Genomic DNA, 22,439 nt, shown 5'->3' with positions numbered 1-22,439 from the left:
ACAATTTTTACATGTACATTAAATAATTACTTCCTTCAAGTCATTTCAGAATATAGTTTTACATTGTATCCACCTCTTAGCAAGTCTTTCCTTGGCCTGGTTTTGTTTCATTTGTTCAGTTTTACACAAAAGTCTGGTGGTTTTAAAACGCCGGCTTTCTGATAGTGGTGAGTACTGATAATGCAACCATTTTTGGGATTAAGAAAATGAATTCCCCACAGTTCTGAGTTGCTTTTGGCAATCAGCATTGCCATTCCCAATGGTTTCAGGCTACTGTGTGTGTAGCCCAATGGTGGTTTTAGGCAGTGCCCTCCTGTGCTCACAACATAGGCAAAAATGGGTTGCAGCCTATTCTTCATGTTTTCCCTGTGCACGCTCTGGGGAGTTCTGGCCATCATGATGTTTTCCAAGCCAGTACTGCACAGTTTTATGGTAGGGCTTGGATGCATGGGTAAAAACATCCCACAAGCCCCCCCTCTTGCGATGGCCATTCTGTCCTTTCGCTGATGGAACTCGCATGATCTGGGATGTTCGCCTCCTCTTCTTCCAATTCCATGGATGGCACAGTTCAGCATCTTTTCCTCCCTCCAGTCGATCAATCAGTTCTCCTTGCTGATCCTGATGAGAGGATTGGGCGGTACCCCGGGCCCCTCGGGTCTCTGCTCCCGGTCCCCGGTCGTCCTGCTTGGTAAGTCTCCATGGTTTCATCTCTCCTAGGATGATAAAGCAAAGCAGCAATACCTATTCGTAGACATTTCTTCACCACTATTAATGGTGTGGCGAACATATACATTTTATGAATCAGAAGATATGAACATATACATTTTCTTTTTTTAAATTAGGAGACAAGAACATGTATATATACAAGGATCACAGAATTTTATATGCTATATGTGGAATATTTTAGGGTTGGAACTGAATTACTCTGGAGCGGCCCCCTCTGGGATTCCAAAGGATTCCTCCAGTTGTTGCAGAGTGTGCCTGGGATGGCAACACTTTAGCTGATTTATATGTACCCACTTGTCTTCCCCTTCCGCCAGACTGCCTTTGGGGATGCAGATCTTATAGGCAACAGGGGAGATCTTGTCTATAATTTCAAACGGTCCCTTCCATGTAGGCAAGAATTTTCGCTGTTTGGCCTGGTTCCTTTGGAAATTGTATAGATAGACCCGATCACCCACCTTATATTCGGGTAGTTTTTAAATCATAGTGGGTCTTCATGCTCTCGGCTGATCTTTCTAGATTCCGCTGAGCATAGGCAAAAGCATGCTGAAGGTGTTTCCTTAAATTCTCCACATACTCATGAGTTGTGGAGGCATTTATCAGTGTCTGCTCTTGAGTCCTGTAGAGCAAATGCTGGGGAAGCACCATCTTGCATCCCGTCATCAACTCAAATGGTGACATTTTAGTTGCAGATGAAGGGGTAGATCTGATGGCCATTAGGACCAGAGGTAATCGGATATCCCAACTTGGCCCAGAATCTGCCACAAACTTTTTTAATATGCTCATAATGGTTCAGTTGTATCTCTCTACTGCTCCAGAAGAAGCTGGCCTGTAAGCAATGTGTAGCTTCCTTTTAACCCCTAGTATCTCCCACATCTTTGTCATTACTTCACTGGTGAAGTGGCTACCTCTGTCTGACTCAATCCTTTGAGGTAGACCAAAACGGGAAAAGATGTGGTTAATCATCAGGGCAGCTGCTGTTTCTGCCTTGCAATATGGGGCCGGAAGACATTCCACCCACTTGGTAAACAAGCATGTAACGGTCAACATGTACTTGCTTCCTCTAGACGAGCGAATCACAGGGCCTACAAAGTCGATTTGCAAATCTGACCATGGCAGTGTCCTCCCCCTCTTTTGGAGAGGTGCACGGTGCCTGAGGGATGATGGCTGAAATTGTGCACACACAAGACACCCCTTCAAGTATTGGTCGAGGTCCTGCCCATGTGTGGCCAGTATGCAACCTCTCTTAAGATTTCCAGTGTTGTGTGAAACCCCCTATGACCGGCGGTGGCCGCATCATGGGCGTGACTTAAAATCAGGCTTCGGAATGATGTAGGAACCACCCACTGATCGTGGCCAGCTTTGGATTTCCTTAGCAGCAAACCGTCTTGGATTCGGAACATTTTTGGATATTTCATCAACACTCTTAGGTCCTCTTTCCCAATGTTATCGGTATCCGTCAGGGGAACGTTCTCAGGGTCCTCAAGGTGTTGGTAAAACTTACCAATAATTGGATCCCCCTTCTGAGCTGTAATTAAATCAGCATCAGGGGTCTCCTTACTCCATTGGGCAGTTGAAAGATCATTGTGAGCATTTGTCTGAGACCTAGTGATAGCAGTGACCTGGATTTCCTCCAACAGGGACTCTATTTCGATTAGATCCCCTTGGATGGCCTTGGTTTTGGCCAGCTGATCAGCTAAGTCATTTCCAGTTTTGTCTGGTCCCTCTACTTTGGAATGACCCATGATCTTCTTCCAGTAGATGGTCATCCCATTCGAGGTGACCAGATCATCAATGTTTTGGATTAACTTCCCATGTTTCAGGGGTTTGTTATTAGCGCATAACATGCCTCTGGTTTTCCAGTTGACCAGGTGCTCCACGAACCCGTTCCGTACATAATCCGAATCTGTGATTATGACCAGTTTGTGGAGTTGATGCTGGACAGCAGTGAGGATGGCCTGATGCACAGCCATCAATTCTGCCACCTGACTACTTCGGGGACCAATTCTGTATCCAGCGGAGGGTTCTGGGAACTCCTTCACCCATGCATTCCCTACGCCAGCCACCAGTTCTTTCTCCCCCTCGTTGTCAACATGGTAAGAGCATCCATCCACATAGACAGTGGGCATTCCCTCACACTTGTCTTCTTCAAAGACTTTGTGTGGGGAATTAAGGTATGCCTCCATGTTGTCCTTGATTTTTAGACTTTCGTCCTCGAGACAGTTTTCTCTGGCACAATCATGCAAGTCAGCCAGACCTTGCGCGAGGGGACTCTTCTTGTTTTGGGCCATATCTGACCTCCACAGGAAAGCCTTGCATTGACAGAATCCAGGAAGTAATTCGGGAATTACTCACATTTCCGGCCCGGATTCTGTCACTTTGGAGATATTGCAGAGGTTGGTGTGGAGTCTCCACTATGATGTGTTCCCCCTGGATAAACGGGCGGTAATTCTTCAATGCCCACACCATTGCCAGGAGTGCCTTCTCACAATCGTTGAATTTTTCCTCCACAGAGGATAAAGTTTTGCTCGCATAGGAGATTACTTTATTGACCTTGTCATGCTTTTGGTATAATACTGCCCTCAAGCACGTATTAGAGAACCCCGCCTCCAGGAAGAACTCCTTGTTTCTGACAGGGTAAGCTAGGCAAGGCGCTTGTGAGAGGCTTCTTTTGAGTTGTCTTACCGCCTCGGATTGTTCTGGACCTCATTCCCACTTGACCCCCCCTTCAAGATATGAATCAGGGGTCTAGTGATCTCTGCGTAGCCTTCAATGAACTTCCTGCTGTAATTAGTCAGTCCAAGGAGGCTCCTTAGTTCCCGCAGAGTTGTGGGGTCTTTCAGTTTCTGGAGTGCTTCCACTTTCTTTTCCTGGGGACAGAGACCCTGAGGAGTAATCTCATGCCCCAAGAAATTAACACGGGTTCTATACCACTGTGCTTTCTGAAAGGAAAGTTTTGCTCCGGCGGCCCTCAACTGTGTCAGAACATAACGGATCTCCGCTATGTGTTCCTCCACAGATGAACTTTTGATGAGGACATCATCTACATAAGCCAGGTTACCCCTCGCACCCAGGTCGGGCATAGCCTTATGTAGGAAAATGTTGAATTCATTGCCGGAGTTGAGGTATCCGAAGGGAGTCCGGGTCCATGTGTACTGCTGGCCCCCAAAGGTAAAAGCCAGTTTGTATTGGTCCTCCCTACTGACAGGCACGGTCCAGTATCCATTGGTCAGGTCTATTGCTGTGAATACCTGTGACCCCTGAATCTGGGCCAGCCCTTGGTCAATGTAGGGCAGAGGCCATCGGGAAGTATGGACCCGTTTGTTGAGCTCCCTAAGGTCGGCGCAGAGTCTCCACTGACCGTTTGACTTCAATATTCCCAGCACCGGATTATTGAAGGTGCTGTGTACTGGACGGATTATTCCCCGGGACTCAAGGTTCTTAATTATTTCAGTAAGGGGCTCCATGGATGCGAGAGGCAAACGATATTGCTTCACAAACACTGGAGTCATTCCAGGGTCCGTGGCAATTGTTGTGGTGTGGATGTCTGTGCGACCACAGTCATATGAGTCTACCGCAAAGAGATCTTGGAAATCCAAGAAAACTTGTTTCAACTTTTGCTTCTGTTCCAGAGTCATGCATGCATCAGCTAGGTTGATTCTCTCTTCCACCATCTGCCTGAAGCCTGGAAAGACTTCTGGTTTGGCTATCTCAGCGGCCTCCTCCAGCTGGGTGGAGAAGTCCCTGGTCAGAGTGCTGATTTGGACTAGAGGCTTCAGGTGGGAAAGGCAGCCCTCATGGACCTGGAAAATCACCTCATCCCTCCTGAAGTCACAAGTCACATCTTCCTTACCATAAGGGCAAGAAGTGTACACCAGGAAGTTCCCCCCATGCCGGGTGAAAATCCTGTCTGGTGTTGTATTGTCCTCGCTGTCACTGTCAAAACAGTCCTTGGGGATTGGTCCTAACAGTTAATTTCCTAAATCAATGGAGAAATGTCGGTCATCAACCGCCATTCCAATAGTGGTGCCTGCGGCTAGAATAATACTCTGTAAGTCGCTGTTATCCACCTCTATTGGAATGGTGTCATTTTCTATGTTGACTAATGGTGTTGGGTTTACCCCTAACCCTTGCTGTTGGAGAGAAGCATTTAGATGAATATAAGCATCAGGGTTTTGCAATTTTTGTCCTCTTTTAACTTTCACTTCCAGGGAGAATTGTCGGGTCCTTTCTGGGATGGTGACTTCCTCTTTGAGCTGAATTTCAACTGCATAAGGTAGTTATTGAGCTGACCTAAATGCTTTTTCTGAATCATCAAAGCCCATGGGATTATCCGCTAATCGGGACCAAGCTTTGAAGTTTATTAGGTCCAAACTAATGGCAAAGCGATTGAGAATGTCACTGCCTAAGTAAAAGGCGGCAGTGACGTCTCGCACGACCCAACAATTATGGACTATGCTCTTGTTGCCAATGGAGATTTTGAGCATACACCTGCTTGGCAGGAGATGTTTAGAATTGGGTGGATGGGCGGGCATCCATGTCTATTTCCCATTTGTCTATCAGTTTGAATGTGGGAATGGCTGGATCTTTTGGGAGTTGGCGGAACATGGCTTCGCTGATGAAGCTCTTACCGTTGTTCACACACACTTGAGCGAGAACAGAGTCCTTCCCATCATTTAACTGAACAGGGATGAACAACTGCTCTCCAATTTGCTGAATATCAGCCAGGCTCTGAGCTGATTTCACATCTTTCTGGACTATAGGAGTGGGAGTTTCTGATTTTGGATTAGTAAAGTATTTCAGGGTGTTTCCTTCCAGTGTGGAGTACCACCTTAAACTGGAAGGAAGTTTGATTTTCAGAAATAGAGAGGACCCCCCATCACCAGTCTGTTGTCCTACTGCTATTACTGTCACATCTGGAGTTTGGTTGTTCTGGAAGTGAAATTCTACTTGGTCAGATTTTTGTTCAACCATGTGGCAGGTGCCGTTTAAACTAACATGGTTGACACTCTGTTTTAATTTTATTGGTCGGCTAGTCTGTTTACACAATCTATTAGGGGTGACAACCTTCTCAGGAGGTCATTCCCTAGTAAACAAGAGGTGCCCTCTGGAGTCACTTCTATGACCGGGTGTTTCACCTTGCGTCGCCCAATTTTAATGTCCAAGTCTGCAGTCCCCTCAGTGGGAATTTCCTTCCCGTCAAAGTTCTGCAGTTGTCCAGGAAGAGAGGTGAGAGGAATTTGGTAATTCTCCCCCCTTCCTGCATTAAGTTCCTCAAAGGCCCTTTTGGACAGAAGGGTAGCTTGGGATCCAGTGTCAACCAGTGCCCAAATTGTACCCTGCCCCTGTACTTGTACCGGGGCATAATATCTTCCCTCCTTCTCCTCAAGGGGGCACAGATAATGCACATTTTTGGACAACTGGCGGGCTAACTTTCTGGTTTTGGACATTGCTAGCAAAGAGATTTGGGCAGAATTCTGTGGAGCGTCTTGGGAATCTGAAAGAAAAAGTTGGCAACTGGAGATCAGAGCCATTGTGGGTTCCCCTGGTTCCGGTTCTGGGCCGCCCCCCCCTTTTTGCAGGCAGTCACCAGGATGGGTTTGAACGAGGGGATTTCGGTATTGTGGGTTCTGGGATGAGATGATGGGTGGCGGTAGCTCAGTCTCCACATTTCCCCAGTCTGAATTGGTATCCCTTGGGACCCATTTTTCTTTGGGAGGAGTTCCCCCATCTCTAAAGGAGGAGATCCTTTTCCCAGGATCCTCTGAGGATTCCTCTCCCTCAAATTGGAAGATCTGTACCTCCTCCACAAGGTGGGTCGGTTTGGGTCCTTTGTTTCTCCTACCCCCCCTATGCTCCTTGGGAGGCAGGCTTTCAAGGGCAGGAGATTTTGTTTCCGGTTCCTGGTTTTCCAGGGGCTGTTTACAAGTTGGGAAGGAAGCTTCCTCCAAGGCTTTACACCCCCCTTGCCCTTGTGCCTCCTCCCTGGGAACCGGTGGGTTATCAGGGTGCTGCCCCCATAATTGTTCTGGAGCACCAGGTCCAGAGATTGGGGCATTCTGCGGTGGCATGCTCATCTGAGGGTTCTGTTGAGCCCTCAGTATGTGACCCAGATCCCGTGCCATATTTTCGACCTGGCGCTCAAGTTGTGAAACCCGCTCAGGCTGATACAGGGCTCGATTTTCTCCCCTGGGCTGATCCCGGGAAGGGTAGCTATCCCTTCTCTGGTAGTAACCCTGGTTGGGAAGATTTTGGTACCCCTCCACCCTTGGCCTCCCCTCTCCCAGATTAGGTTGTCTGGGCTCAGGGAATTGGGGAAAGAAGGATGGATGATTTTGGGGCTGGAAATTGGGCGGATACCTGGGGAAAAAGTTCTGCCCAGGATTTGGAGAATTTCTGCTCTCCTGGGGGAAGTTAGGAGGGAAGTTCCCCGGGTCAGGTGCTTGGCTGGATCCCCCCCTTTCGGCTGGAGGAGTCCATACATAACCCAGGATTGGTTGGTTTCCCTTACATAGTCAGGGGGGCGGGGGACCCCATTTGTGGGACTACCTCCTCAACTCCCTGTCTGTGACTGGCCCGAGGGCCTTCTGGGCTGTGAATTATTTGGTGCAGGCAGGTTTTTAGGCCCCCCCATCTCCAAATCTAAAACGGGGGCAACCTTTACCTCTGCCACCTTGGCAGCAGCAGGGGTGCTGTTGGTTTTGGGGTTTTTCGGCACATTATTTTTATTTTCGATGGGCTTCTGCACCTCATAGATCCGGGTAGCCTGTTCAATGACCCAGTCTAAAGATCTTTTCTCATGAAAATCTCTCACGAGCTGGGTCATTATGTATTTGGGTAAGGCATGGAAAAACATATTGATAAATTCTCTGCTATCCGTGCGCACCCTTCTGGTGGTCTGCGCAAAAGCACACTTTAATTCTTGCACAAACTCTTGTGGGGCCTTATCCTCCCCACATTGCAAATTGTAGGCTGCCTTGCGAGCCTCTTGAGGATTTCTGTGCACAGAAAAATGTTTCAAGATGGCCGCCCTGTATGTGGACCACCTTGAATGGTTTTGATCCTTCAGCCCCGCAAAGAAACTGGAGTATTCTGGTGAGAAGGTCCACTTTACATATTGAATACAGCTTTGGCTGTCCTTCAAATGGAAAGTCTCCATCATTTGCTCATAGAGCTCCAAGTGTTCGCAAACGGAATACTTGGCGTTCTTATGATAAGGCGTGATGACACTCCTTATTGCCTTTATTTGTTTCAATGGGTCCTTAAGCAAGGCCCTTTTTGCCTTATTGGCCTTTTTGGTTCGGGTAACCCTGGTCCATTCATCCTCCGACTCAGAAGCGCTGCTCCCAGAGGTGCCCGTCTGATCTTCCAGGTTTTCCTGGATTCTGCGAGCCTAGGAATGGCTGGCAGAATGTGGGGACCTGGTCTCCTGTGTCCTGTAATGCTCAGAGGAGTCTTCAGACCCCTCCTTGCTGCCAGGATTTGATGGGTACCCCCCCACTGACCTAACTGGGCAGAGGTTTTCAGGATGCCCTTAATGGGCCTACTCTCCTGGGGTTCCCCACTAAATTGCAGTGTGCTTGGGTGCCCATACCCGGATGCCCGCCCATTCATTCCTGGGAGGTACTGGCCTATGAGCCCCATACTTCTAGTTGGATAGTAATCTGCCATCTCCGTGGCCCTGGGCTCATGTGCGCGAGGGGACATGGGGGTGGCAGAGTCCAGGGACTGGGAGAGATGAAGGCCTCTGGTACCGTGGCTCCTGAGGTTATGCTCAGGCGTTTCCCTTTTCCAGCGCACCTCGTCTCTACCAGCCCCTGCTCCCTGTTGCAATGCAAGAGCCTGCGCTTTCAGTTCCTCAGTTAAGGCCTTACTAGACTCTATCAGTCTCTCCTGCATCGCTACCTGTTGCTGGAGCCTATCATTGTGCTGACAGAGAGCCTCATTTTCTCTCTGTGCCTCCTGATTGGTCCTGGAGTACTGGGCCAGTCTCTGCTGCAGGAGGGTTACCTCCTGAGCTGTGTCCCTATTGGCCTGCTCCTTTCTTGCCAGAGCATCCTCCACCCTCCTGGTGTGCTCTAACAAGTTCTGGTGTTCTTTTTGGAGGTCACCCAGTCCCTGGAGGGCCAGGTGATTTTCTTCCATTTTCCTTTTTAAGTGGCAGACTTCCCGGCCTAAGGTATCCCTTTCCTGACTAAGAGCCTGCATCTGTGCCGCCAGGTCGTCCCTTTGCCTTTGGAAGGCACCAGCTTTCTGGCGCTCCTGGTCAAACTCTGCCTGGGTATCCAGGTCTTTCAAAATCAGTTTATTGCTCTCTGCCTTCTCCCTATCTAGGTGGCTTTGCAGGGTGACTACCTGCTCGGCACATGCCCTATTGAAATCCAATTGTTGCTCCAGCTTTTTATGGCTCTGCAGTAGGGAGTCCAAACCTTCTTGGTACTCCTTCTGCAAGGCCAGAAATCTGGTATCCTGGTCCGCCTTTTCCTGTTGCAGCACATCCATATCCTCCTTTATTTTAGTGATGTACTGTCTGCTGTCCTTTTCTGACTCCTGGCTCCTGAGCAGCCTCTGCTCAGAAGAGTCCAGATCAGATTGGGCCTTCTCTAACGCCATCTGTTGCCTATTTGCCAGATCTTGGCCTTCAGCACATTTGTCCTGCATGGCTCCCATATATAGATACAAATATGCCACTATCCTGGCAATCTTATTATGTTCATCTTTGGCTTTAGGGGCCATATATAGTTCACTCAGGGCCACATGTAGGGGATCCTGATCTCCCCATAAATCTGACCCTGTCAACAACCGTGAGATCAGAAAAATTATTTTAAAAAGTTGGTATCTGCTCAAGCTTGATCCCCACGTAGGGAATTTCATCCATGATCATCCTTCGATAATTTACCGAAGAGCGAGAACACTCTGCACAAGTCTAAATCATTCACTATTACCTGAGAAGACTAAAGAAAAAGCTCAGACCTGGTTAGATGATCCGAGACCAGGTTTTAGAAAATGTGGTACTTGCACCAAGTGCAGGTATGCAACAACCAGTACAGACATTTTCAAAGACCGAAATGGCATTCAAACGAAAATAAGGGAACAAATTAATTGCCGGACCAAATATGTGGTCTATGCAATCATATGTATCTGCAAACAAACTTACATTGGTAGCACAATTAGAGAGCTACAGGCAAGGATCAGAGAGCATCTCTCAACAATTGGCAGTCAAGATAAGAACCTACCTCTAGCCGTCCATTGGCAGAAAGCACATCAATTGGAAGACAAAAGAGACATCAGATTTATAGGCTTAAAAAGAGTATTGTTGGGACCAAAGGGTGGCAATCAAGAGCTACTCCTACGTCGTAAGAGGCCAGATATATATGTCGTTTCAGAAGTGTAGACACTGGCTTTAACATGGACAATGAGATGTCGTATTTTTTATAAACCTTACTGCAACAAGGTGTTTTCACACACAGGATGCAGCCAGGAACAAGCACAGGATGATGTATATGTATAATAATTGCACAAATGGCATGGGCCCGCAGGAAAGAACATGGAAACAGTCTGCACCTAACACGATATATTATATTTCTATAACAGACCTTATCAGGCAATTTCAAGTATCCATGGATATGTTACCTACACAAAACTACGGTTCCCACAAGACACTACTACAGAATCACAAAAGGTCAACTTGTGCCTTTTCCACCAGATTCTCCTTTCAGCCCTCTCAATAAAACCGGGTCCACCCATTGACCTCGGTTACACATAGAATACATGCCTCCCACATGACATAATGTTTCTTAAAAATTCTCAACTTTCAGATACCCTAAAGATTCCATAGGATGTGATTACGAGCACCAATGAAATTCGAATAGTACCCGTTTTACATCATCTTTTCATCTTCATAGGCAACATACGATCCCCATTCACATTTAATTATGACTATTGACTGCTCAACACCAGGAACACAACGCCTCAGTGTTTCACAATCACCGTCTTCATTGCAGAGACAACTACCGAGAACCTTCCAACATGGCCGACAAACCGCAAATACTTGCAGACAGCTACACTCAACACAAACAAGGGACTAGGTTCCCATGACAACTCTTTTTTACACTGCAACAAGCAGGGATCTCAGCACCATTTCGCCTCGATGCGGGATGCGGGAATGCTATTTTTAGGTAAGCCCTTGGGGGCTATGACAGCCCGCTCACTATTAGGACCAATCGCTTATAGATGCGACTTTGATGTACACGGACACATGTTTAAGATAATAATTAGCACACTTCCCTTTCACTGCATCCTCCACTTTTATACACACAAGGGCAGAATTGTACATGCGCGAGCGCACGTATATTTGCAACCAGGATCATGTATTGACCAATGACCTTGAGATTTCAAGCGAAAATGAGCACACACATTAATTGCGCATCCCTGAGAGAACTAATATTGACCCGTATCACTATTTTTACAAACATGAAGCTATGGGCGGCAACGGCGCTGCATTCTGACACAATCAATGCCAGAAATATTAGCTTTGAACCTTTGCAATTAGCAGAACTAGCTGACTATGGATACCCAAGGATATAAACCCCCACTGTGTGTTTCCTCCCTCCCCTTCCCTTCTACCTCACAGTCGGGATTGATCCCAGTTATTACATATTTGATAATGATTACAAGAAGCATCATTGGGTAAGAAACAACCATTTTACCTTACTGTACATTCAGCACAGTATCGGTCTATCATTGCCGCTTACTAATTTCTTAATTCTTTTTGCATAATTTTGTTTTCTACACCTATTCATCCTTCCCTTATCCCCCATCCATTTTCTCTGTTGTTTTTCAACTAAAATTGAAATGTACATGGATAACATGTTGATTGCTGTTTTCTTTTTTCATGGCATGGTTGACTAAAAAATATTCTTTTTCATTTCTTATGATGTATTATGGACCACAGTGAATTGATTGCATATTGACTAATTTCACTTATGATTTGTTGCACCTAGTTATGCCCTGATTCGAGAAAGGCACCTTGCCGAAACACGTGTCATGTTATAGGGAAAATTAATTAATTAAATTCATCTATCATCACCCTTTTTTGGATCCAGCTCTATCTTTTCTGGCACAGTAATAAGGTGTTGTCACAGCAGCTTGTTTCTTGAGTTAACAAATGGAGTTGAGGAACGCAAAGTCTCTGTTCTATGACACACCAATGCGACAGTGCAATTTCTGCAACTAACCAGGTCGCGGAGGCACTAAGTGATATCAATCCAAAAGTTCATTTCATACTTGCCAGATTTAAATTTCTTCTGGTTCGCAAATCAATCCACGGTAAGGCACCACTGTATCTATCCTCCTCTATCCTACTCTACAAGCCTTCTCGTAATCTCTGCTCTGCCACCTTGACTACCCTTGTTACAACTCGCCTCCTTGTACATCCTCTCGCTTCCACTCTGTCTCTCTTCTTGTTACACATGCATAGAATTCTCTTCCCCTGGTAATCCGAGGAACAGTCCACATGGATTGGTTCAAACCCAAACTAAAAGCCTACCTCCTCGCCTCTGAGTTACCCTCTTAACCTACCGTTCCTCTGCCTTCTAGCTAACATTTGTCCTTTGCCGCTAACCTGTCTCTGTCCCTCATTTTGTCTGCCTCCACTCAAGGACTTCATCCATCATGGTCACATCCCTAACACAGCTGGCCATACCGCCTACCAGCACTTAAAATGTCTAACGTTGGTTTTCCTTAATGTATGTATGTCCACCCATGTATTGTACCCGGAGACTGTTCCATGTACTCCCCTCTACAACCTGGTCAGAGTGTCACTCAAACTCACCCCATTATAAGAAGCTCTCTGCTTCCTGTCAAATCTGATGTCTTAGCTACTGTACTTTCTTTTGTGATCAAAAGAGCATTGTTCCTCACTGAATATGAATGAATAAATAAATAGAAATGAATACATGGTTTAGAATTGGCTCTTTTTAAAGAAAATGCTGCATGTTTAATGATATTTTGGGGGAAAGAACTGGGATTCATATAATGTGTTTCTCATACATGATGTGTACCTCAGTCTCCCATAAAAGTTTTTTTACAAAAAGCATTTCATCTTGAATTTACTGCATGCTTGGATGTGGAGATAGTGATGTGATGTCAGAGATGGAGTAATGTAGTCAGACCAGCGAGCTTGGGTGATCACTCCAGCGTGAGCATATTGCATTACCTTTCTACCTAAGCATTAGTGTCGTTAGCAAGTCCAATATGGACATGGATAAGGAATTCAGCAATTATTTCTGGGAGTCAGACTTAGAGATGCATCTTTTCATTTTAGCTGAAGAAGGTCTTTGAACTGGACCTGCCTCACAGTGAAGCGTAAGATGCAGGTTAGTCTTTAGTAGAAAAGTGGCAGTCTTTCTCTGGCTAGATCTGTCATTTAGTTCGGAATCAAGAATTGAAGGAGAGAGCATCCTAGTGTCTGAAACTGAGTTTCCTAGGGGATTTAATTTAAGTCATATGTCGTTCTATTGATGCTGCACTTTCTGCCACGTGATCAATATACTGTCCTGCTTACTGTTAGACACAGCTGAGCATCATAGCAAAGGCCAGGTTATTGACGAAGGCCCTGAGAGCATTCATGTGGATGTTAGAAAAATTGCTGTGGGGGTTGGGATTTGATTGCCTCTCTGTGGTATTGGACCCAAGCAATTTTGATGTTTTGAAATTAAGAATAGGTTTGTGGGAATAGTGTGGACCTAGTGAACCTGTGAGGACTTAATTGAACATCATTTGATTATTTAAAGTCTTTGAGAGGATATCATCTAGGACCCTGTTAATGGGAGCTGAGAGGTCCAGCTGTACAAGGAATGGGACTGTGCTGTTATCTAAGATGCAGCAAACATCATCAATGACATGCACCTTTCAAAAACTTGTTTAGTTTCCTGCAGATAAAGCACTCTGGGTATGTCATCAGAAGGCAAAGGACACTCGTTACAGCCACCTGGAGTGGACTTGATGGCAAAACGCTTGCTTTGGATCAATCCACTGTTGCATTTTGCCTCTATATGGGGAGAACCTCTGCCCATCCCCCAAATGATTTCCTTTGGACTTCCGGACAAGTAAGGGTCACCTGGAACTCTGTTAAGGATATAGGGCCTAATTATAAGTATTGCAGAATTGGTTAACGGAGGCCGCTAATGGAGGCGGACCCGTTAACACCATTCCGCAATATTATGAGGTCCCTCGCGGGACCCGATGTGGACGTCTGGTCTTACCAGACGTACACAGCGGGTCCCGCGAGGGGACCAGGGAGCTAACAACGGGCCGGTAGTAATCGGCCCGTTGTTAGCTCCTGCACCTATTCCCATTGAGCCCTGTAGGGGCTCAAATGGGAATGGGGAAGGTCCGGGCCCGGGTTCCCAGTAAGAGGAATTACCGGGCCCTCCGAACTCGGAATGGCCCGGTAATTCCCCTTTCAGGGAACCCGGACCCGATTTTGGAGGCAGCCATGGCGCCAAAGTCGTAATGAGGCCCATAGTCTATTGAAAAGTTCTCTGCCACAGAGGTGAAGATTGAAGTTTCCAAGAAACAGGAAATCTCTTTTCCCTACCCAACCAAAGGGCACACTTGGTGTGGCACTGCTGTGGACCAAGGCCTCTCTGCTGCCTGTGCACCAGAACCAGCATCTTTCCCAATGGAGGTGAAGGACCTGTGCAGGTGCCAGACAATTTAATTAAAGGCTTCCCTCTGTGAAAGTACCCGACCCGCTGCATACCGAGCACCAATTCCACCCAACAGAAGCTTCTTTTTGACCTGAATGGAAATCCTACTCAACCCGCTGAAAGCCATCGATTTTTCTGACTTGGAAGTTGACTCACCTAGCAGAAGCATCGTCTGAACTCGACTCGACCAATGACTTGACCTGTTGGGAGCCACCGACTCGACCCATCATGAATGCCAACTCTATCTATCCACAGAAAACCCTGTATTTCGGCTACTTTGACACTGGACTATTTCACACCTCCCCTGAAGAGTCTAGCCTGCCATCGGCCCACATTAACAAGAGAGAGGAAGGTGGTATACCTGTCAGACTGTTCCTGTTTTACCTTTATGATTGAGATCACTGCTGGTCTGGAAATAGTGTGGGGCTGAGTAGGTGTCCTAGACACTAATCTTCTATATACTCCAGCAAAGCAGTAGTCATTTTCGTAACAGGGCATAAGAGTATGGTTGGTAAGGTGCATTGTGTGAGGAAACAGGGAGAGGATGCAACAGAATGGGACATGCCATGCTGTTAGAGGGATCCAGGTTAGCATGCTCAAAGTGGTGAAATGCTGCCGGCAGTAACAGTTGGCAGATGTGGTGTATGGTAATTGCTGCATGAAAGGAGATACTCTAGAAGGGTATTTGGTGAAGGAAATAGTACACCCATTTCACCAAATTGCACACAACTGTTTGCAATAGATTGAGAATAATTTGGAATGCCACAATTCTGGACAAGCAGAGGCCTATTTTGATGCAATAGAACATATACATGTTCTCTACCTTAAGCTTTTGTTTAAATGTTATTATTGCATTGGTTGAAAAGACTAAGCCTTATATAAGCACAAACATAAACATACATTTCATCAATAACAAATAAAAATACATTTTCAAATTACAATTTCAAAATAAAACTTATTTTAGCACAATTTCACAAATCATTCAATTTACCTACAAGCAGCATTATTACAAAAAGAGATATCCCAATAGATTCCTTAAAAACATAATCCGTAAAACGCTGCATATCGTTTAAAATTCATCAATCAGATTCAACTGAGATAAAAAAGAAACAACTGCAACTAATAGTGAAGCTGAGCAACCGCTAAATGTTCTAGACCAAAATGAGGATTCATTCAATTGACCAGCGTCGTTAAAATATTTTAAAAACAGATTCTTTCTAGCGGATTTCAATGCAAGACATGATTTAAAAATATGTTGCAGCATTTTCACTTCTTGTTGGCAGAATCTCCACTTATCATCATCAACAAGCTTTCAAGAATATGTGTACAAAATATTTAGTCTAAGTCTAAGAAAAGTTCTTAGTACTCACCCATCAGGATATTTGGTGATATAAGGGGTTACAACCGCCACTCGCTTATTCTGCTGACTAAGATTATAAGACAGTTTATACAAGGCTCTAGGATCACATGTCTTAGCCCAATAATCTTCATAGGCTTTCTTTTTTACCTCTACTGGATTTGTAATAAGTAGCTCCTTTGTTACAAACAATTGCTCTAAAACTTCTAACACTTGGTTTTTAAGTTCTTAAGGTAGCCTGAATTGGGTTTTTTCATTTCAGCTCGAAGCAACCAGTATAGTGAATTGTTGTGTCGCCATAAGAATTTTCCTATACAAGGACATAGCTTTCCAGCTAAGAAACGTACATAGATAAAAGGCACAGATAATGCCTAATAAAAATAATAAAAGGCACAGTTAAAGCCTAATAAAAATAACTTGAGTACAATTCAGCAAGTTCAGAGCTATCTGCAAAATTCTGCGTTCCAGTTTTCCAAAATCAAAATTCTCCGAAATTGAATAGATTTCTAAATCATATAATGTTGCTGGTAACATCTTAAACTTATAAAAAAGTATTAGTAGGAGAATAGTGAAACAGCAATATTTATGAGTGAAAAACTGCATCTGGATACCAAACTGAGTACCCCTTTAAAACAATTTATCGCGTATAGCCCATCGATAAGAGACCATCGCCAGAGTGAATCTAAGGTACCTCATGCTCTGGGAGACCAATAGTTTAGAATCGCCAGAATTCCAGTTATAATTAGGTGCTCTTGATCTAGGGCCTTTAAAGCATAGCATACTTGTCTTTTGCAGATTGGCAGTTAATCCATTTTGTTTCGTATAATTAAATAATTTAGCTAAAAGCCGCTGAAGTCCAGCTCGAGTCCTGTCCAATCAAAGAACATCATCTGTATAACTGAGCAAAAATACATTCTCGTCTGCAATTTTTGGTGAAACAATAGCAGCAGATTCTAGCCAATCGTCCTGATCTGCCATATAAAGATTAAAAAGGCAGGGGGCTAAAATGCACCCCTGCCTAAGTCCTCTAGCGGAAGGAATGGGTTTTGATAGCAAACCTGATCTTACTTGAAGCTCTGTGTCGGAATGCAGATGGCCGAGACTGTCCTGAGGTACACCGAAAAATTCCACTTTTTTAGTTTCAGTTAAAGTCTAGACCAATGTTCCCTCTAATTAGTTTTCTCTATGTGCGGAACCGGTTGGCTGTTGTGCGCACATTATTTTCCATGTGCGCAACTGATTAATGAGGTAAGCCACTTTGTGAGCTACCGTCGCAGAGAAGCCCTCGGCAATTGAGCATAGAAAGAAGAAGGTGCTGTTGTCTAGATGGGTACTAGAAGTTCCTATCCTTTAGCAAATACGCAACACATTTCATTCAGTGTACTGCCAAAACGTCTGACTTGGTCTTTGAAATGTGCTGCTTTGTTCATCACCCGCAAGGAGTGATGCTTCGACCCCTACCCTTCCCCTGGCCTCTGTGCTTGCCTCCAATACTATTTGATAGAGCGCTGTAAAAAGTGAGGGATTGGAGCAGTAAACACTCGCTGGGATATTTGCAGACCCACAATACTTTACAAGCAAGGCATATTTAAATGCCCCAACATATGATGTGCATTTTAAGAATGGCATGACTCTGCATGTACACAATTCTTTTTCTAGTGCATACAAGATTGTTCGCAACATAACCCACCCATATATCATTGTGTAGGATTACACAAGTGCTCAGTGAAACAGTTTTTGTATAGAAGCAAGTTACCATATAATGTGTGATGGTCTATGCCCAAAGGAAATATGAACACTTGGAAACGATGCATATTGTGTGAAAAGCATTCTCCTGTCTGAATATCCGGTGCCCTAATACTATGGAGGAGTAATCCCAGGCATAGTCCATACCCTTTATCCTTTGTGGGCTAAGTAAATTATATTGCAATGTTGCTCTCTACTTAGAGGGTAATGTTAGTAATGCTAAAGTAGTAGACGCTGAGCATCACATTTGTCTTTTCAAAATCTTTAGAGGGCAAATTAATATTTAAGTTTTGTAATGTGTTAACTTACAAGGGAGCCACTTCAAACAACTTGCGTGATGTACAAAGAAGATGAAGTATGGGATTTGGTTACACATCCAAGTAGCCAGCTTACTTACAGTCAGTATCCGATCTTTGAGACGGTAGTTCCATTATTTAGTGTGGGTGACGATTTTGGTAAGGCACAACGAGTAACAGAAATTCTGGCGCGTGAACGTTATTTTATGTTACAACAAACATAAAAGAAGTGGATGTAGGTACACGTCTGCTAACCTTTCGCAGAGCCAAGAGAGGAAGAGTCACGGTTGTCCTGTAGTATCTTAATGTACTCTGGGGCAGAAGTTAGAGACATACGGTCAAAGTGGGGTAGAGTCAGGTTTGGGAGTCATGGGTGTTGAGTGAAAAATGTTGGTTAATGTGTGCAGGCATATCTTGGTTAGATTCTTCTGTTCATGGAGCCAGTTTTTCGTATTAGTTTTTAACCTCTTGCGTTGTATTTTGCGGGCAGGGATTTTAGGTGCATAGTAGTGTAATGCAAAGTAGCAGAATATCAAAACTAGTTGCTTATTTTAAGAGAAAGAAAGTTTCAGGTAATTGCTGTGGCTTGTGCCTTATTAAATCTTATTGAATAGGTGAGAATTGTCTGTGTGCGCTGCTAAAAATCTTCTGAGCGGCTACCAGAATGAAGCTGGGCAAGCGCACAAGCACACAGCTTAGAGGGAACATTGGTCTAGACCTATTGACCATGTCAAAGGCCCGTGTAAGGTCCACATAGTCGACAAATAGGGGGTCTGCACCTTTCTGTGCCATATTTTCAATAAAAAGCATTAATTAGAAGTCCATTCAGCTCCGTCCCCATGCCCCTCTTGAACCCAGTCTGAAATCTTGACAATCGATTAGTTTCAAGAATCCAGGCCTCCATGTCTTTCAAGATTAACGCAGACACATGTATGCTATTTGCGTCCAGGAGGGCAATTGGGCGGTAGCTGATAGACGTGCGGTCACCCTTCTGAAATACCGGGATGATGATTGAGGTTCGCCATGCCACAGGAATAATAACATTTTCTAAAATACTCTTAAAAAGTAAAAACAAAACATTGAAGACCAAACTTCTGGTGACTTTTTTTTTAACTCCAGATAATTGCACAAATGTGTTCTTGTGATACAGGAACAAACCACGGAGAGCCGTAATTGCCTCCATAAATATTGGCTTATTACCCTCATATAGGGTCAATAAGTGTTCCATCCATTGCGACTCTGGTACCGGATTGCTAAGCGCCTCTACTTGAAAACTGCTTTCATTCGGTACGAGAGTTAAACATTTTTTGACTATTTTGGTCATTAAATACATCCAGCGTTAATTCAGCATCATGTTGCAAAATTAGGTATTTATGGGCCTTTATCTAGTTTTTATAGCCTTGTATTAAAAGCTGCAATCAAAACACGAGAGGCCATACTACATTGAGCCACCTTGATATCTTGCTTCAGTTTCATTTTCCGACACTGAGCAAGTTCCAAGTAGGCATGAAAGCGGGCAAATGTAAAACCAGTCTGATTGCCCGTGCTGACTCCCCTCACCATTATAATGAAAGTGGGGAAACACTCACAAGAAAAGGTTTATAGGTTATCTGCAAAAGTAGTGGAATGCTAGAAGTGATTAATTTCTGCATTAATTAATATTTTAGGTTTCTGCACAACACACTTTTTCCCTTGATCAATGTTATGTTATGTTATGTTACTTGGCATTTAAATAGTGCTCTATATATCATTGGTATGACCTCAAAGCTCTGGTAGGTTGAGCGCCCTCGGGAACCGTAGTTGAGGTCAGTAGAGAGAGCTGGTGTTGTAGGGTGCGTGGGTGCACCAGATATGTGTGCAGCTGGTGTAATTGTCAGATAGTAGCTGCATTCTAGCGATAGTTGTGGTGCTGAAGATATCGGTTGGATGTGTGCAGTCTGGTGGGTGGACATCCAGACTGGGCTCTGGTTGCGTTAGGCCTGAAGAACGCATATGTGAGCAACAAGGCCGAATGTGCTCAACTAGCTGCGTTTTATTAGGGTGATGAGGTGTTCATGGGGTCGTATTTGTATGTGAACAGCTAGGCCGGATTAATCAGGGTATAGCTGTGTTCTAGTTGAATGATGGTGTATAGTTGAGAGTAAGCATAGTGATGTGATATGGTGGTTATTTTTGAAGCGCCCGAGACCAGGCATGTGGACAGGATGGTGTGAAAATAGTAGTAGAATGACACTTAGAGACAGGGGGTTCATACGGGTATATAGGGGGATACAGATATATAGCATATATAGGGGGGAAACAGATATATAGCAACAGCATGGGGGACAGGGTGCACAGTTATACGATGTGTGGGGTGAATTCCATTGAATTCCGCTCATTCCATTCTGCCCCATTCATTCCGTCCACTCAGTCGATTTCTTATACTTCGTCCACTCTATCTGTTCCGTCCATTTTATCTATATCATCTATTTCACATATTCCATCTACTCTGTCCATCCATTCCATCATTCCATCCATTCCACCTATTCCATCCAATTTATCTATTAAATCCCCTCTATCCATTCATCAATTCCATCTACTCTATCCATTCATCGATTCCATCCACTCTATCCATTCAATAATTCCATCCACACTATCCAATCCTTCTATTCCATCCACACTATCTATTCCATCTATTCCATCCACACTATCCATTCCATCCATTCCATCCACTCCATCCACTCCATCCACTCCATTACCTATGCCATCCACCCTATCCAATTCATGAATTCTATCCAATCAATCCAATTCATCCATTCTATCCAATCCATTCCATCCAATTCATCCATTCTATCCAGTTCATCCATTCTATCCAATTCATCCATTCTATTCAATTCATCCAGTCAATCCAATTCATCCATTCTGTCTGATTCATCCTTTCTATCTGATTGATTCATTCATTCTGTCCGATTCATCCATTCTATCTATTCGAGTTCATCTATTGCATCCACTCCATTTACTGCATCTATTTCACCTGTTCCGTCTATTCCATCCACTCCATCCATTCTATCTCCTCTATCCACTCCATCCGTTTTGCCCATTCTGTCTCTTTCATTCACTCCGTCCGTTTCATCCACTCCATCCATTTCGTCATCTCCATCCATTTCATCCACTCCATCTGTTTCATCCACCCCATCCATTACATCCACTCCATCCGTTACATCCTTTCTATCCTCTCTATCCGTTTCATCCGTTCCATCCGCTCTATCCGTTCCATCCGCTCTATCCACTCCATCCGCTATATCCACTCCATCCGTTCCATCACTCCATCACTCGATCCACTCGATCCACTCCATCTGCTTCATTCACTTCATCCAATTCCATTCACTTCGTCCTGTTCCATCCATGTTATCCACTCTATCTCCTCAATTGACTCATATTCATTCCATCCGCTCCATCCGCTCCACGCACTCCATCCGCTCCATTGGTTCCATCCACTCCATGCACTGTTTCGGCTGCATCAGCTCTGTCCGCTCCACCCACTTCATCCACCTCATCCACTCATTCCACTCATTCTATTCGATCCACTCCATACACTCAATCCGATTTCAACCAATTCCATCCACTCCATCCAATTCCATCCACTCCATCTACTCCATCTACTCCAACCATTCATTTGATCCACTTCATACACTCCATACACTCTATCCAATTCCATCCACTCCATCCAATCTCATCCACTCCACCCACTCCACTCACTCCACCCACTCCATTCGCTCCACCCACGCCACCCACTACATCCACTCCACCCAGCCACTTCATCCACTCCATCCATTCCATCCACTCTAACCACTCCACCCACCCCATCAACCCACTCCATCCACTCTATGCATCCACTCTATATACTCCATCCATTCCATCCTATCCTGTGGGTAGGTTCAGAGGTCTTTGAACACCAGGTAGATAGTCTCATTGTGTGTTTCGTAATCGGTTGTTTGGAGATTCAGACATATCTTTAGAGTTGTCATTAGTGTTATGGAAAGAGCCATGTTTTAAGTAATTTGCAGAATGACAAATAGTCTTTGGTGTGTCGGATGTGGGGTGAAAGCAAGTTCCATAGAGTGGGGGCCAAAACTGAGAAGGAGGGTCCTCCGATCCTGATGGAGTTGGTGGTTGGGATCACTAAAAGGAGGGCGGAACTTGATCTTAGGGTGCGGGTTGGGAGGTAAGGTTTTAGCTTGTCTTGTAGGTATAGAGGGCCGGTCTTGTGCACTGCACAGTGAGTGATGCAAAGGGTCTTGAAGGTGGCCCTTTGTCCAACTGGGAGCCAGTGGAGGGTTCTGAGGGCTGGAGAGGCTCCAAGGTAAAGGGTGTTAGCATAGTCCAATCTCAACATTACAATAGACATAACAGAGGCAAGTCTGTTTTGGAAGGAGAGGCAGGGAAAAATGTGTCTGAGAATTTTGAGACGGTAATGACAAGACTTAGATGCGTTGTTGATTTGACAAGAGAGGGTTAGGTCAGAGTTCATAGCGCATCCAAGATTTTTTACTGTGGCAGAGGAGGTGGGCGGTTGACCCATGGACGGGGGCCAAGGTAGTGGACGGGGAGAAGCTGTTGCCGCAC

Source organism: Ambystoma mexicanum, chromosome 4q (genome assembly GCF_040938575.1).
Source record: "Ambystoma mexicanum isolate Mex_15411 chromosome 4q, UKY_AmexF1_1, whole genome shotgun sequence".
In the NCBI taxonomy this organism is placed as follows: Eukaryota; Metazoa; Chordata; class Amphibia; order Caudata; family Ambystomatidae; genus Ambystoma; species Ambystoma mexicanum.
Note: the sequence above shows the minus strand (reverse complement) of the source record.